The sequence below is a fragment of the Humulus lupulus genome, chromosome 4 (genome assembly GCF_963169125.1).
Source record: "Humulus lupulus chromosome 4, drHumLupu1.1, whole genome shotgun sequence".
NCBI classification, from domain to species: Eukaryota; Viridiplantae; Streptophyta; class Magnoliopsida; order Rosales; family Cannabaceae; genus Humulus; species Humulus lupulus.
The window spans coordinates 115712058-115729874 of NC_084796.1; the positions used below are offsets into that span (position 1 = coordinate 115712058).

At 37.8% G+C, this 17817-nt stretch overlaps 1 long non-coding RNA gene across 1 annotated transcript; it reads right to left on the reverse strand.

Moving 5' to 3' along the window:
• Nucleotides 1-993: 993 nt before the first annotated feature.
• Nucleotides 994-5516, reverse strand: LOC133829125 (uncharacterized). The gene is made up of 3 exons (XR_009891552.1): nucleotides 5258-5516; nucleotides 1201-1278; nucleotides 994-1109 (listed from the first exon to the last, which is right to left on the reverse strand). It is a non-coding gene; the product is annotated as an uncharacterized LOC133829125 (long non-coding RNA).
• Between the last annotated feature and the right edge of the window lie 12301 nt (nucleotides 5517-17817).

A 17817-nucleotide genomic window follows, 5' to 3' on the forward strand; every position in this document is an offset into this window, starting at 1 on the left:
ACTGTATGTGTCATCTTCACTGGAAGAAAATGAGATGACTTGGTGTATCTGTCCACTATCACTACAAGAAAAAACAGTATTCATAACCCTTAAAAACTGCTAACCGGGAGGATTGATAACGCTTTTGAAAACGCTAACATAGCCCCTGTTATTAAAAGTCCTGTCTTTTCTATAACAGTATTCGAATGTTATGTTCGATGTTATCTTAAACTATTCAATAACACATTTTTAGTTGCTATAATATTCAAATAATAACATTTAGTTAGAGTATTTGGTTATAAATTTGAAGTTTAATCTTATACTTTTTGCATAACACTTTTCAACTGTTACATTTGATTATTTTGATAACATTTTTAGTTTGTTATATTATATAAATCATAAAGATTTGTTACGCTTATAATATGTTTTTAAATCATAACATATAGTAATAAAATTTTAAATTTTATTTTGATGAGTATACTTATATGTTTTTTTTTTAATTAAAAGATTTTCATTATTGTATTTTGAAAAAAAAAAATCAAAATTAATCATAAAATGTAATTCTCAATAGATTGATAAACCATAAGTATTACATTAAACAATAACTAATTCAAACCATGAATGTGTCTACTTCATGAGATCTTAGTTCTAACTTAAGTTTGAAAGCATAACATAATAAAGTTTTATAATCTTTAACAATTTTTACTTAAAAAATGAAAAATAGAAACATTACAAGAAACACAAAAGTAAACCATGCGTGAAACTTGCTCCATACTTCAATTCATCATCCTTTGTGCACTTGTCTTTGTTGTGAGTCCATTTGCTTAGCTACAACAAAATTTAAATAATTAATGCTTCAACTTAAAGTTATAGTAAACTAAAAGAGTACATAAAAAAAGTTAATTACCTAATTATATCTTTATCAGCTGGCCATGCAATTATACTACCTATAGCATCTTCTATAGTAGACATAACTATTGAAGGCCTCCACAGAAATGCATCATTCCTTCTCACAAGATCTATCCCCACTTTCATAGCACTAGGCCCAAGAGGAACATGGTGAACCTCATCCTTTGGGTCACTTGAAATAAAATAACCTTCTGCAACAATTTCTCCAGATCCAATCCAATCTAATATTTTGCATTTGGAGCCATTGATTCTAATGCAGATATTAGTGAAATAACAACTATAATTGATACTACAACTCAAACTAATCCATACCTCTATAGGTGTTTGGCTAGAGTCAGAAAGTTTTAATGACAAACGTATGCCCCCAATCCCATCATAATAGAGAGGTACCTGCCAAGAAAGAGATGAGGTTAACCATACAATCTACAACACAAAAAATATTGGTGCTCACAGATTCATAAGTAAATTCACGACATAAAAAAATAAGCCTATAAATAAAACCAATACAGGGGAATATTTATCCCCAAGAGATTAAAATGGCCATGGCACTCACATGGCTTCAACAATAGTTGGGTATTTTTAGTTAATAAAATATAAAGTATTAAATAGATCTTATTAAATACCTAAACTATAGCCACTAAATAGAAAAAATAAACTTCATTCACACAAACCAAAAGAAACACAACTACTTGGGCTTCACTCAAAGACACATAGATATTGAATAAAACATTTCACAAATCCAAATTTTTAGACAATCAACCCGAGCTCTGATTTAATTTTTTAATAATTGTCTACTCAAACTACTATTCACTAATCTCATAAAACTGTATTGCATTATTATTATTATTTGAAAAACAGAGAAGAAGATAAGACAATGTTAGCAGCATATACATATGTATGTATACGTTTTAGTATTGTTATTATTATTTGAAACTCTTGTTTTAGTGTGTACAAAATATATTTACAAAGAAAGTCACCGTCCCTATAAATGTGCACAGCAAGCAGGAAAATAAAAAAATAAAAAAAACATAAATATATTTTATTACATATATGGTGTATTCATATATCCACTTGATATCTTTTTGATAATTGTGTGTAGTGATGAATGTTGATAATGCTATAGTTTGTGCTAATATAACTAGTTTTACTCAGGGTTGTACTGCAACAGTGCTTCTGGTATGGACTGATGGTGCTGAAAATTTCTTTGCACAATGTGCAAATGTGGGGGACTCAGCAAGTGTTATGAAATACGTATCATGTTATTTTTGTCTTCCTTAAATATATCTCTGTAAAATTAAAATATCATGAACCAACCCAACCAGCAATGAAATTCAAATAAATCACAAACTCAAACATAATAAACTTAAGCAATTGATGAAACACATTAACGCACACATGATCATGACAATGAACTTATGATGTTTTAATACAGTTTAGTAACTACTTTCACGTATCATGTTATTTTTGTCTTCCTTAAATATATCTCTGTAAAATTATTATTGTTCAATACTTATTAGATGTGGTCCAAATATAATTATAGAAGAACCTGCATTGTAATTTATACCAGCAGCATGATAATTTATCCTGAATATGTTTAATTGTAGCAGTGCCAATGGGAAACCGATTAAGATGACGGAGGACCATAGAGTAGTTAGTCATACTGAAAGACTGAGAATGGAAGAAAGAGGAGAGCCACTAAGAGATGGGGAAACACGATTATGCGGTACTTAAACTTCATTTTTTTGTTTTTGGACTACCATAATCTTAAATAAAGAAGTAGTCACTTTTTGCCTCTTCTTCAGGCTTGAATCTTGCTCGGATGCTTGGAGACAAGTTTCTTAAAGAGCAAGATGCCCGGTTCAGTTCAAAACCATTTTATATATTGGTTCTGGTCTTTGTACTATGAGAAGGGATAATGGTTTTTGTACACAGTTATAAAAGACAGTTTCCTTCATGTTTATGTTTCTGGATCATAATTTTGATTCTATTTTCTAATATAAATTTCTAATTCTATTGTGACTATAAGTTTTTCTCTTTCTTTCCTTTGTGCCTAAATATAGTGAGGCTTGGACTCTACTTTGACTCTCAGAGGATTCTCTTCTATGGATGAATATTCTGCTGAACTATAAAGGTGTGATTTAGTTTGGTTTTAGTATTTTAGCAGCTGACTATATAAGGTGTGATGCAACTGTAGTTGTCAAGATGTATATGAATTATAATGGGTTTCTTTTTATTAAATCCATAATAGTCTACTTATATGCACTGCAAATAACATATGCCCATGCATCAGAGCAATTACACTTGATAATTGAAATGATCTATTGCAACATCTAGGAACTACTATATAGGAAAAGTTTAAGCTGCTACATGTTGCAGTATCTGGTTGTTCTAAAATTACTAATACTATCTGTAGGAATTGGTTCGGTCAGCTATGCTGACCTGTTCATTTCAGTCACTAACAACTTAACAGTTTTACTCTTCTTAGTAATGTTAGTTAAGTATAATTGTCTATATATAGACATTACATTGTACAGGTTATTTTTAATGGCAATTTACATTGTATTAGCTCTGTAATCTTGTAAACAAACTGATATAGAAGGCTTTCAAGATTGTAATGTGGATTGATATTCAGCAATAAAGAAAGTGGCTATTTCATTCAAATTCTCTTCTTCTTCTCACCTCTGTTTTTTAATTTTCTCTGTCTAAAGTTCTATAAGATTATTCTTAAGCTATTTGATCAATTGTATTTGATTAAGGATTCACAACACTATCAGCAGAGATGATTATAGTCATAATCATTTTGATCCATTTGCACTCAATACTTGTTATGCACATGTATTGAAGATCAAGTTAAAGTTTGAGCTAATGGGTCACACTGTTAATTGTTTTACGATGAGTAGTAGTTTGAGGAGTAAGAACCCATTGATGAGTATATAGAGGGAGAGATAAGACATAAATATAATATTACTGAGAAAAGCTCCTATTTGTCCCTACGAAATTGGGCTGAAAATGCAACTTATTCATTATCTTACTCCAAAGGTAACAATCTCAAAACCAAATTCCATGATACCAGTTCACTAACATTTATTCTCTTCTCTTCATAGATTTTATTGGAAAAACAAACTCGAATATATTTATTGTGACCACTTATATTTTGTTCTGTTGCAGTTTGTTTCATGGGTAGGAAGATCTTAGCATAAAGGGCACCTCAAATGCTGAGGGTGCCACTAAAATGTCTCAAAATTATCAAGGACCAAGCTGTCGACTAGTCTTGCTTGGCTGGGAAAGAAGGTTATAGTGCTTGGAATATGAAGTATTGTCATTTAAAGGTTCCTTGCCTTTTATTTTAGGTGCTACTTACTTGACATTTGGAGATGTTTTGTAAATTATATCACTCACGGATCTTGGTAGTTTTTTCATAAGTATTTTCTTCTTTGCAGTTTGTTTTCTTTACTGGTGGAACAAAAATAAATGACATGAAAAGTTTGAAATTATTGTTTTTTCCATTGGAAGTTCAATGAAGTGGCAAAGCAACTGTTTCTTTGTTTTCACTGAAAACAACAGCGTCAGATGTTTTCTCCCCATAATGGCTAGCATTCTTGTAGAGTAAAGAGGAGAAATCTATCTAATGTTAAAAGGGGAAGTTTGCCTAAAAAATATGCATATTAAAGGTGTTATTATGTTTTTCATTGAGGTTTCAGAATTTTGTTGTCTATATCATGTGAGTTACAGTACATCTTGAGAGGAGTAGTATAATTTTTTTGGGGTTATTACTAATTACATGTTGCCTAGAACCTGTATCATATTCCAATTGAGTTTTTTTTTTCCTTTTCTCATAAATTGTTCTTTTGTTAATGGGATGTTACTCTTTCTTTGGTATTTGGTTTTTGATGTATATATTCAAACTAAAAAAATTTATGTACTGGCCTTGCACTACAAAATGTTTTACATTTTATTACCCAAGTTTTTAAATTGCAAGAAGCAATTTCTATAATTATTCTAATACATTTCCCCACATGGGTTTGGATTCTACTTTCAAATTTCTGTGAGTTTTTGAAGTTTATTAGATATACATCAAATAACTAACAGAAAATCAGAAAACATTTCAGCCATATTTATTAACCAACCATCAATCATTATCAATTCAAAATATTCAAACAACACACAAGTTTTCTTCCTTATCTCGCCGCAGCACACAAATTTCTCAGAACCTACTTCACTAAGACACACAAGTTCTCAACCTTCCATTATCATCGCAGCACACAATAATAATAATCTCAAGACCTACTTCACTATGGATGACTATCTAAGATATTCAAACTCTTCAAACATTTGCAAAATATTTTATCAAAAATAAAAGAGAATATACCTCTTGCAAACTGCTGCAAATAAAGTTCCTTCCAATTTGAAATCCAATGAAGCCACTAAAATGAAAGCAAAATTACATACCAATTAATAAACTATCAACACCATTCGACCTTTAATTATGAGTCATCATTAAAAAAAATTACAACTCTTACAACCAAGATACTATCCAAACCCACTATAGAGTCCTTGGAAACTAGAGCTCACAAAATAAAAAGAACAACAAAACTATTAAATACAATGACAAGAGGCAGCAAAAGTAGCAGAAAAACTAATATCAAAGGCCAACAATAATGCAACAGTTTGAAATAAAACCAACAATAAAAAGAAAAGCAGACACAACACACAAAGAAAGAACAAAAAACCAAAAACAATTTGTATTCCAATTTAAAAGGATGAAAAAAATCAGATTTATTATCAATACAAATAAGGGAAATGATAAATCCATGAAATTTTGTTCTATCTTGAGCATTTTCTCTACAATAATGAATACCTTGAAAGTGAAAAAAATAGCCAAATGAACCAAACCTAGCTGAGATGAAAATATGAGATCCCTTTATAAATGCCTCAGTTCCCTAAAGTTGCTTGTCTTCTTTTCTGAATTTCTGAAAGAGTTAAAGAAATTTAGAAACTTGTGTAGAGAACCCAATAAATCAAAAAGTCATGTCACAATTATCTCATATTGAAAGAACAACATGCTTATAAGATCAAAATAAAATTACATGAACAAAGACATAGATATTATTTACATGCTCAAATGATCATTGATTAAAAAAATATCAACATTCTTGTGCTACTAAAACCTCATACCACAGACAATAAAGCTTATAGGATCAAACAAGCAAAGCATATATCAAGTCGAATTGCAAAATATACCAACCCCAATAACAACTAGGACCTAAAATCAATCAAAAAAATCACAACCCCATAAAACATCCTTGGATGACGGAACCCCTTGCTGCTGTAAATTAACCATGCATGGAAGCCAATTGTGAGCAACTTTCCAAACAAATAATATAACTTTACGAGGAAGGTCTAGTGTCCAAAGCATCTTCCACCATTTCACTAGTCCGCTAGACGAACTGGCTTGACCCAAATAAGATTCACGAATAGCAAAGAAAATTATGACAATTAACAACTGAAATTTGAGACTAAAGTATCCTTTCCCGTATATTATTGAAGCTTCAAAAGGAAAGGGGGGTGGAAACTCAGAAAACAACATGCTCACAAACATAAACTATGAGACCATTATATATTATTGAAAAAACATAAACTCATCAACCATTCAAAAACATAAACATCCAAAGGATCAGAAATAGCTGTCCAAATAAGCATTAGCAACCAGCAAGTGTCATCAATTATAAAACCAGTCAAAAGAAACAAACTTGTAGCTCATTGCAGAAACCAGTCAAAACTCTCACCCCTTAGGCATTTAACTTAAAAGTACTCTCAATATATGTAATGAAGTATCATACCAAAACCAATAATTAGTGTCAGCCCTACAAATTACAAGTATCCATTGCTCAAAAAATCTACTCCAAAATAGTCAGAACGTTGACCAACCCCACTCGAGTCACCATATTTTTTTATAACCCAAATCGATTTCATCCAAAGTGTAAAGAGAGAGACACCCAGAAAGTTATATTTCATATTTCATATAATATCGTACCTTAAAAAAAATGTAAGCAGAGGAGAGAATATTACCGAAGATAGTCGGCGTGAGGCGGAGATAGAACTCTGGAAGCTACAATCGGCGTGACTTTGTGAGGCAGAGAGAGATGAGTTGAGACAAGAGTGAGAGATGGAGTCTGAGAGAAATAGAACTCCAAAAGCTTGTGATAGTCGGCGTGAAGTCGTGAGGCAGAGATAGAACTCTGGAAGCTATAATCGGCGTGACTTCGTGAGGCAGAGAGAGATGAGTTGAGACGAGAGTGAGAGATGGAGGCTGAGAGAAATTGTTTGGGTAACTTAGATTTAGGGATTAAAATTTGGCTGATAGAGATTAGACCCAAAAAAAAATTCATTTGCCGCCTATATCTTGTATTTCATATGGCGCCAATAGTTCCGTGTTTTTTTTTAATAACCCATTAATAACACTTCTAAATATGTGTTATTTTTTAATGTAATATATACTAAAAATTGTTGTAGTGTATCACCCATACTGAGTCATTAAACCCTACAATCCTGGGTAAACCTCCCACAAAGTCCATCGTAATGTCCTCCCATTTCCACTCGGGAATACCCAAAGGCTGAAGCAACCTTGTCGGTCGTTGATGCTCAGCTTTCACCTACTGAAAGGATAAACATCTTGCCACATATTCCACCACATCCTTCTTCATCCCGAGCCACCAATATAACGTCCGTAGATCTCGATACATCTTCGTGGTACTCGGATGAAGTGAGTATGGCATAGTATGCGACTCATCTAATATCTCTCGTCTGATCCCCACATCATCTGGGACACGAATCCACCCCTGATACTGTAGCAAACCAACCTCAGAAATAGAATAGTCCTTAGCTACTCCCGCTAAGACATTCTCTCTAACCTCTTGTAATTGAGCGTCTACCAACTGACTTTCCTTAATCTGCTCTAGCAAGGTCGACTGCAAAGTAATGTTAGCCAACTAGCCCACCACCAACTCTATCCTCACTCTGGCCATCTCATCAGCCAACTCCCTCGATATCTGAATGGAACTAAATAACTGTCCTGAGCCCCTCCGGGTCAATGCATCTGCCACCACGTTAGCTTTCCCTGAATGATAAAGAATATCACAGTCATAGTCTTTTACCAACTCTAGCCAACGCCTCTACCTCATGTTCAGGTTTTTCTGTGTAAAGAAATACTTCAAACTCTTATGATCAGTGTATATTTTGCACTTCTCCACATACAGATAATGCCGGCAAACCTTCAATGCGAATACCACCACTGCTAACTCCAAATCATGGGTAGGGTACAGCTGCTCATTCTCCTTCAATTGTCGTGACGTAAGCTATAACCTTCTCGTTCTGCATCAACACATAGCCCAAACCCAACCTTGACACATCGCAATAGACAACAAACTTTCCTTCCTCCGAAGGAAGACTCAGCACAGGTGCAGTAATAAGTTGCGACTTCAATTCTTGGAAACTGTTCTCAAACTTATCTAACAACACGAACTTCAAATTCTTCCGTGTCAATTCTGTCATTGGTGCCGCAATCTTCAAGAATCCTTCCACAAACTGTATGTAGTAACCCGTTAAACCGAGAAAACTCTGAACCTCCAAGGTGTTCCTTGGCCTCAGCCAATCTCTGACTGCCTCCACCTTAGATGGACCCACCTTAATCCCATCTGCACCAACGATATGTCCAAGGAATGTCACTTCTGGTAGCCAAAACTCACACTTCTTAAACTTAGCATACAATTGATGCTCTCTCAACCTCTGCAAAACCTGTCAAAGATGAAACTCGTGCTCTGCCTCTAAACTGGAGTACACTAAAATGATGTCGATGAAAACAATAACAAACTGATCCAAGAAGTCCTTGAACACCATGTTCATTAAGTCCATGAAGGTTGTTGGAGCATTGGTCAAACCAAACGACATGACCAGACTCTCATAGTGCCCATACCTCGTCCTTGATCCTCAGCTGGTGATAACCAGATCTAAGATCAATCTTCGAGAACATCGTCTTTCCTTGCAGCTGATCGAACAAGTTGTCAATCCTTAGTAGAGTATACTTATTATTGATAGTCAACTTATTCAATTCGCTGTACTCTATACACATCCTCAGAGTCCCGTCCTTCTTCTTCATAAACAATACTGGAGCACCCCATGGCGAGTAGCTAGGCCTGATAAACCCCAAATCCAGAAGCTCCTGTAACTCTATCTTCAATTCCTTCAGTTCTGCTGGCGCCATTCTATATGGTGCTTTCGAAACTGGCTCTGTTCCTAGCGCTAACTCGATAACAAACTAAATCTCCCTATGCGGTGGCAACCCTGGTAAATCCTCAGGGAATATATCCAAGAACTCATAAACCAATCTGGTCTCCTTCGGCCCTACTGGCAACACCCTGGTGGTTTCCACCACGCTAGCCAGAAAGCCTATACATCCACCCTGTAATAAGTCCCTGGCTCTCAGCGCTGATATCATGGGTATGCGGGGCCACATACAACTCCCACAAAAACAAAGGGATCCTCGCTCTCCGGCTCAAAGGTCACCATCTTCTTCCTATAGTCAATAGTAGCTCCATATCTAACCAGCTAATCCATCCCCAAAATCATATCAAGCATAGCGCTGTAGCGCTCTAATGCTAGCGCTACAACGCTACAGACAACACCAACATCACTCTGAATTCTTCCTTCAAATTTCCCCGAGCCAAAACTCTCTAAAACCCATCCAAACCTCAACCACACTTTAAATCAAGCCTACCATCCACTACATCTAATCCCACATGGCCCAAAAACACCAAACTTGGCCACATGCACCATCAAACACAGAAAAACAAGGATTGAGTTTGAAACTCAAGAACTCATCAGAAAAACCAGAAACAACCCAGAATCTCAAATGGCCAAGTCCAGAATTGTTACCTTTAATGGGGAATTAGACCCTAGGTTTCCCTCTAAGCCCTTCCATCCTTTAGCTCCTCAGTTCCCAAAGCTCAACTCCTTGAATTCCCATCCAAAGTTCAGATTCAAAGATCAACACAACAGAATTCGGCAATCGCAGAAAAAGCTAGAAACCTTACTTTAATTGAACACTAACTCCAGCTGAACCTCCTAGCTTCACCATGAACAAAGGTCCCAGCTCTATCCTAAGCTTCCTCTAAGTTACAACTTCAGAAATCCTCAAGAAATGGTGAGGAACAATGCAAACCGAGTGGGAGAGAAAGGGGTTAACTATGTGTTATGTTTTTCTTCTTTCTTTCTTTTTCCTTCAGTTTCTACTATATTCTACAAATCCCACTAAGTCTAAAAAGGAAGAAAGACCCTTATCCCCTTTTAACCATCAAATGGCCATTTTTCCCTCCCATTAAAACCTAAGCCTTTAAACATTCCAAAGGCATTTTGGTCATTTGTTCCCAAATCCCGCTAATTCCTCGAGTGTCCCTAATAATTACCGCTTAAACCTCGTCACTTAACTAATCACCAATTATTTTCCTCAATGTCAAATATTCCCCAATATATTTCCCAAATTCCCATAAATACCCCCAGGCTTCCCCGAGCCGCGTATAAGACCCCACCGTGACTTTTTCGCTAAACCGCTCACAAGGATCGCCTCGAGTCACCAGCTGCAAATATATCCACATAATAGTGTGGTCTTAACAATTATCGCAAATAACTACATGTATGCCCTCAACGGGCCAAAATTACAAATATGCCCTTATAATCTAAACAGGGCATACATGCATACTAATACTCACAATCATGCATCACATATATCCATATAATCATATAATCATGCTTATAACATAATCATGCATTTAACCATTTAAATCACACATAAACCAGTTATGCCCTCCCGGCACACTAATCAAGGCCCTTAAGTCTTATTAGTAATTTTGGGTCGTTACAGAATGACCTGTGGACTAGGTGGATTTTAACCATTGAACAACATAAAAAGTGTGTGAGTATTTGTAATGCCCTAGATTGCCAAGACCATTACACTGTGTATTTTAAATAGTGCAAGACTTGCTAATCAATTCATTTGGACATAAATGTGTCATTAAATTCAACTAATGGGCAAGGGTTAAAAGATTTTGATCATAAAATAGTTTACTTTCAATAAAAATAAGAGTTGGTACATGGGATCCTAAAAAATAGTGTTTACAAGGCAATTATAACCCTTAAATGTAAATACAACTAAAGCCAACCTAAGTGGCAAAATATAGTTTTGGCCCTGGCCCTTGTCAATCCCTCGGCTGCGGCAGTCGAGCAGTTGTTGATGTACACACCGCCCCCAAAGCTCTCCAACTCACTACTGGTCCAGCTTTCCCTGTCCCTTATCTGCACCACATTGCACCCCTGATGTAACAACCCAAAATTTCTAATAGGGCGTAGGGTCCTTGATTAGCATGTCGGGGGGGGGGGGGGGGGGCTTAAAATGGTTAAATGCATGATTATGTGGCATGCATGATTAATATGATTATATGGATATATTATATGCATGTTTATGCGTATTACATATGCATATGGGCCTTTTATAGCTTATAAGGGAATATTTGTAATTTTGGCCTGTTTAAGGGCATAAATGTGAATAAATGTGATAAATTGTTGAGACCATATTATTATGTGGATATATTTGCAGAATATGGCTCGAGACGGTCCTAGTGAGCGGATTAGCGAAATAGTCACAACGGGGTTTAATACCCGGCTCGGTGGGAGCCTAGGGGTATTTTTGGGAATATAGAGAATATTTTGGGATTTATTAAATATTGAATAAGTAATTGGTAATTAATTAGTCATGTCGAGATTAATTGGTAGATAGTAGGAACATTTAAGGAATTAGCGGGAACTGGAGAGAAAACACAATTTTACCCCTAGAGTATAAAGGGCTAAGTAAAACAAATGAGGGCATTTTGGTCATTTGTGGTTGTAAAGGGTATGGTCGGCTAAGGTCCTAGAAGAGGACAGAACTCACTAGATACAAAGGAAGACCCCAAACTCTCCTACTCTCTCCCTCTTCCCTTGCACGTTTTTCCCCATATCTCTCCCTTTCATTGTACTTTGGAACTAGGAAGGAAAGCAGAAGGAGATTCAAGGACTCAGCTGAAGTTGAGTTGGTTCAACCTGAGGAAAGGCTAGGTTAAAGACAGCTAGAGGATTCTGAGGAGTTTTGGACACCAATTCAGGTAAGATTTTAATTTTAATTCACTGAATTGAGTTGAGTAGTTTTGAGGCTTAGAACATGTGTAAATGTTGAGTTCTCGAGTATAAGTTAGTTGATGAATTGTTGGTAGTTTGGGTAGACTTTCTAGGTTCTAGTATGCTTAAAATCTATATTTTGAGGCTTGAATTCGCTCAGGAGATTTAATTGTAGGTGGGGAGTATAATTGGTTTGAAACCTTGTGGTTCTTGGCTGGAAAGGGTTGGAGAAAACCAAGAATTTCTAGGTTTGAAGGGGTGCGCCACAACCCAGCTCAAGGGTGTCGTGGCGTGTGTGCCCTGTGAGCCCTAGGTAGCTCTCTGATACTGGCGCGCGTCACGACCTTAGGAGGAAAGTCTCGGCCCACCTCCCCTATGGCTTGGGGTTCTTACTCTCTGACTTGGGGGCAAGTCACGACCCGCCTAAGGATTTTTACCTTGGAATGGTTTCTAGAATTGATAAGGCTCGTGTAACGCCCTACTCCCTTAGAGTCGTTACTAAGTGTGTTTGAAATCGTGCCTCAACTCGCTAATCGAGGTTTTAAATCAAAAACGTGTAACTAAGCCATAATTAAAAAGAAAACATTAGAGAAAATAGATTTCATTGCTAATCATAAAAGTTTACACTTGGGATCCCAAAACAAAGTTTAGAAAATATTTACAACACAAAACTGATCAGAGTCGACTAGACGAAAAAACCTAGGTTCTTTTACAAACATCTCCCAAAATCCCCTAGCTATGGTAGCCAGGCTGGCCAGACATGTACACGCCGCCTCACGCCAGCTGTGCTCATGGTTGGTTGATCTTCTCTTTACCCTTACCTGCACCACAGAGCATCTGTGAGCTGAAGCCCAGCAAGAAAACCCAAAACAGATAACATATGCAAAATACAAGTCAAACACATAAACAGGCCACTAATGGCTAAACACATACGGCCTAGCCGCCCAGGCGTTTACCAAGCCCTAGGTTCGCGGACCACGCCGTGAGGATATCCCAGGTATCCTTTTGAGGACTCGCCCTGGCAACACGCACCCCTCGTGCTCAACGCTGCTCCCGACCCTTTGCCGTTCTCGGCCTTGCACTCAACGTGCCTGATGTCGTTTCCAACCCCACGCCGTTCCCGGTCTACACCGTTCCCGGCTCTTGCCGATCACACATATAATATCAACACAGTATAGCAATAAGCACAGAATTCAAGTACAAACAAATAAAGAGCCATGCCCTACAACTCTAGTATATAGGGCTCGGCCCTGCATGTCATTTCCATTCAATATATTGGGCTCAGCCCTGCACATAAGCTCTATGGAAACAGGGGTTTTCTTACCTGAGTTCCGAGCTACCTGAGCACCGATGCCCCGAGCACAGTCCACTAACGTGAGCCTTGCCGGAACCCTAGTCACAACACATAACAATATCCGACCATTAAATTCCAACCCAACAAATAACCATGAACGATAACCCTAACCTCCGAGATCTTGAATTCTATCACTCCGAGTGATAAAATCCATTACGAGCCTTCCCCTTAAAGTTCCCAAGTCAAAAATATCATTAAATTCCTCACTGACACTAAGGGCCGCGGCCCCTCCCCCTAGAGCCGCGGCTAGCCTCAAAACAGAGGCTAGCTCTCCACTGACCAACACGCGGGCCGCGGCGCGCCCTGCAAGCGCCGTGGCGCGCCCGAATTCCTTCAGCCTCCCACGGCTGTGCGCGCATGCGGGCCGCGGCACACTCCTTCTAGGGCCGCGGCACTAACAGCAAACCCAGAATTTCCATCAACTTTTCATCCCTTCTTCAAGCCAATTACCACCAAAACCAAACTAAGATTCCTAGAAATTCAACACAATTACTCCAGCACAAAAACAACATCAAAACCTCATCAAAGCATGCTCCAAAACTTAGCTAAAACACCCAAAGATCAAACAAGCTTAACTACATGCAAACCTCTAAACCAGCAGAAAATTAAAGACTACACCTTAGTGTTTAAAGCTTACCTTGCTGAGCTTAATCCCAGAATTTTAATCCTCAATCCCAAAGCTTCAAGCCCCTAGAGTTTCCCAGCAGAACCCCTTCAATTTTCCAAGCAATTCCTTTAAGTTCTTCAAGTTTAGCCTTAGAGAGAGTGAAAGAGAGAGACAAAAGCTATTTCTCAGCTCAAGGAAGATATGAGTCGGTTTCCCTCAGTTTCTGTACAGTTCTACTTTATTTATTTGTTTTATATGACGTAAGTCTAAAGGTTACCTCAAGGCTCGGGGTACCAAAACGTCCCCGAGGGCAAAAATGGTAAATTCCCCAAATATTCCCGCCTAAACATTCTATCCTCAAATATATCTCCAAATATTTATTTCTATGTCCCGATAATCCCATAACTCAACTAATACCAGAATTACCCCTCGACTCAACCCGAGTCCGAATCTCAACCCCGTTGTGACTCCCTGGCCCACTGCTCCCCAAGACAGTCTCGGATCGTGCTGCACAGACATATCACACGTATACAACATATATATTTCATTTATCACATTTAACTCAATTAACATGCATCATAATCATATATACACATAGATTCACATATAATCATATCTAAACCACTTATTGCCCTCCAGGCACACTAATCAAGGCCCTAAGCCTGATTAGCAAATTCGGGTCGTTACAGCTCGGGGGTTCAAACCTAAGCACTCGGGATAATTTCTACTACCCAGTTTAGTAGAAATTGAGATCTCGAAGGCTAGTTTTTATCTCATAAGTATTTACTTGGATTAGCGTTGACAATTACCCATTGGCCACTATGACTAGGTTTATCGCCAAGGCTTAGGACTAAGGATCGTGCTCGGGATCGTTCGACTATCTCCGCTCACTATTCCACATAAGAAAACTGCACCCTTGTGTGGTTGTGTTGGGACTGAGATTCCCCGTATCTGGATATGTATGTGTTGTATAATTGTGATATCGCTATGCGAACAGGAAATGAACAACCTAAGAGAGTCGGGGCTGATGATTTGCGCACAGGACGCGGTTTGGCCACAGTGAGCCGAGGTCAACTAGATAAACACTAGACTCGGCCTAAGTGAGTCGGAGTCAGTTGAGTAAATAGAAGGCGCGACCTAAGGGCACCGACCCTGAGTATTGCATATTGATTGAGATGAATTGTTGAACATACATGTTTTATGTTATTAGTTTGATGGGTATGACTTGTTGAATATCTAAATGACTTTCTTATGATTGGTTGGATGCTACTATTGCTCTTTTATTGGGATTGTTGCCTAAAATCTATTGTCATTTGAGTATGATCAATTATATCTGATGTCTTTATACTATTTCTTAGTTGTGTATGTTGTTTTAAGTTTTCTTGCTGGGCTTTGGCTCACGGGTGCTACGTGGTGTAGGTAAGGTAGTTGAATGTTGGACCAACCATGAGTTGGAGGGCTTCAGGTGCGGTGTGTACATATGCGGAATGCTCGATCTCCGCGCTGAGGGTAGCTTGGGAGGAACTAGAGTTAAACCCTATTTTTGCAGCTTAGGACGGCTAAATTGTATCTGTTTATCTTTTATTAATCTGTAAACTAATTTTTGGGATCTCATGTACAAACTTAATATTTTAATGAAAAAGAATGATTTTGTTGACCAAAACTTTTATGACTTGACCGTAACTTAGTTTTTAATTACACATTTAAGCTCAAACAACTTGCTTAGGAGGTTAAGCAGTATTCTAAACACATAGTGTAACGGTCTTGGTTATCCAAGGTGTTACAACTTAGTATTAGAGCGGTCTAGGTTTAAGGAATCTTGAAGACTGGCTGGGCGTGTACACTTGCCGCTAAAGATAAGCTCGACTCACGGTTAGGTATCTAATAATATGATTATGTGGTTAACTATTTAAATTGAACCTATATGCCTTATATGGTTGTTAGTATAGAGAAAGCATGATGTGTATGAGCATATTTGGTAGTAATTGAATGTGATAATTAATGCATGAGTGATATAGATTAGCATTTTGATATGTATATTGTGTGTGTGATTATTGTAATTGTTTGGACTTGCCCGTGGGATGATTCTGGATATGAACATCAGGGATGAGGGGTTTAGTTAGTGATTCCAGACTGATTCAGAATGTATGTACTCAAGATGGTTAATTGAACCTGGTACTGTTAGGGTGGGGGCTGTACATGACAGTTAGGGTTGGAACCCTCCATCTACCCTTGGAATTCCCAGTCGATGTCTGCTGGTATGCAAGTAAGTCTGCCAAATCAGGATAAGGAGACTAGATGGTTGAGATAGCGGGTTTCGTTGAGGAAAAGCTGCTTCATATATCTTGATAGTGAGGGCACCAGTGTTGGTTTAACCTAGGGATGGAAATGGATAAAAGTTACCATATGGAAGGCTTTAGATGCATTATCCTTTAGAGCTTAGAGAAGGCTTGGGTTTGCTAAAGAACTGATTAGTGGATGGGCGTGATTAATTTCAACCTTAATGATACGAAGATGGTAGGTCATGATGGAGTAGTTGCGCCATGCATATGCGGCAGGAGGATGTCCGGGCGTGGTGGGAAGTGGTACCCCAATATCGAAGCATTGTTATGAGGGGTTGAGATTAATTCAGACAGTGATTTGATAAAAGATACTACTATGAAACAGCTTGAACTGCAAAGGTTAATGATTTTATGAACTCGGTTTAGAATGGCAAGACAACGACAGAGTATGTCAATAAATTTGATGGGTTGGTCAATTCGATTGTGTTTTGATACAAGCTGATGTAGCTCAAAAATAAAGTCAGGGATGGCCCAGAGCATCAGGGTCGCTTCATTGCATGAGATTTGTATCTGTGTTTGGAAAGCAGGGAGGGCCTTGCTATTAAAGACATAAGAGATGGGATATAAAGTGTGAATGTCATAGGGCAAGAAACGCAGGTAATGGTATTCCCATTCGTAGAATCAAGTATGGGCAGATGCCCAGTAACTAGAAAAAAAAGGACCCCTGATAGTTCTTCTACTCCTGGTTTTGGCAGGAAGGATTATAATTTACAGGTTAACCGCCAGGGCGGGGATGGGGCCGGTAAAGTTATTTAGTATGCACCAGATGTAGGAGACGTCATCTGGGTGGATGTCAAGTGAAGGCATGTTTTCTACATGGAATGGTTTAGTACATTAGGGCGGATTGCCTAAGATTGGAGTAGGGAGGACTGGTCTGCCCTATTACAATCTGAGCCTGGGGCTAGTCCCTCGGAGGTGACCAGTTGATTTGTTAGTTCTCATTCTTTATTATATAATAAGTTGGAAGAATTCGGTGCTGCGTGTCTCCTAGAAAGGATTCAGATATGAAGTACATGCCTCAAGATTGTTTTATGGTGGGGCTTAAGATATTAGTACCTGTTGGGGGAGAGTCAGTAACTTTTAAAAGAAGAATTGGAATACAAGTGGTAAAAGGATTATAGTAAAAGTGATTGAGATTGGTATATGAGAGCCTTGATAAGAGCCTAAGTGGGAGCTAATATGTTAGATAAGGGACAACCATGGATTGCAGGAGATATCACTTGAAGTATATTAGTTGGACTAAATGGAAACTTAGTTGGCCAGTAGGGTTTCAGGTGGGCATGCAAGGAGTTGTTGGGTACGCTACAGGCTTTGCGTATGGACAGACTTTGTATCAGGGACATCATGAAGAATGATATTAGCTTAGCGGAAAGAATTAATGATTCAGTTAAATAAGTATTTGACTTTACGATGGATTGGAC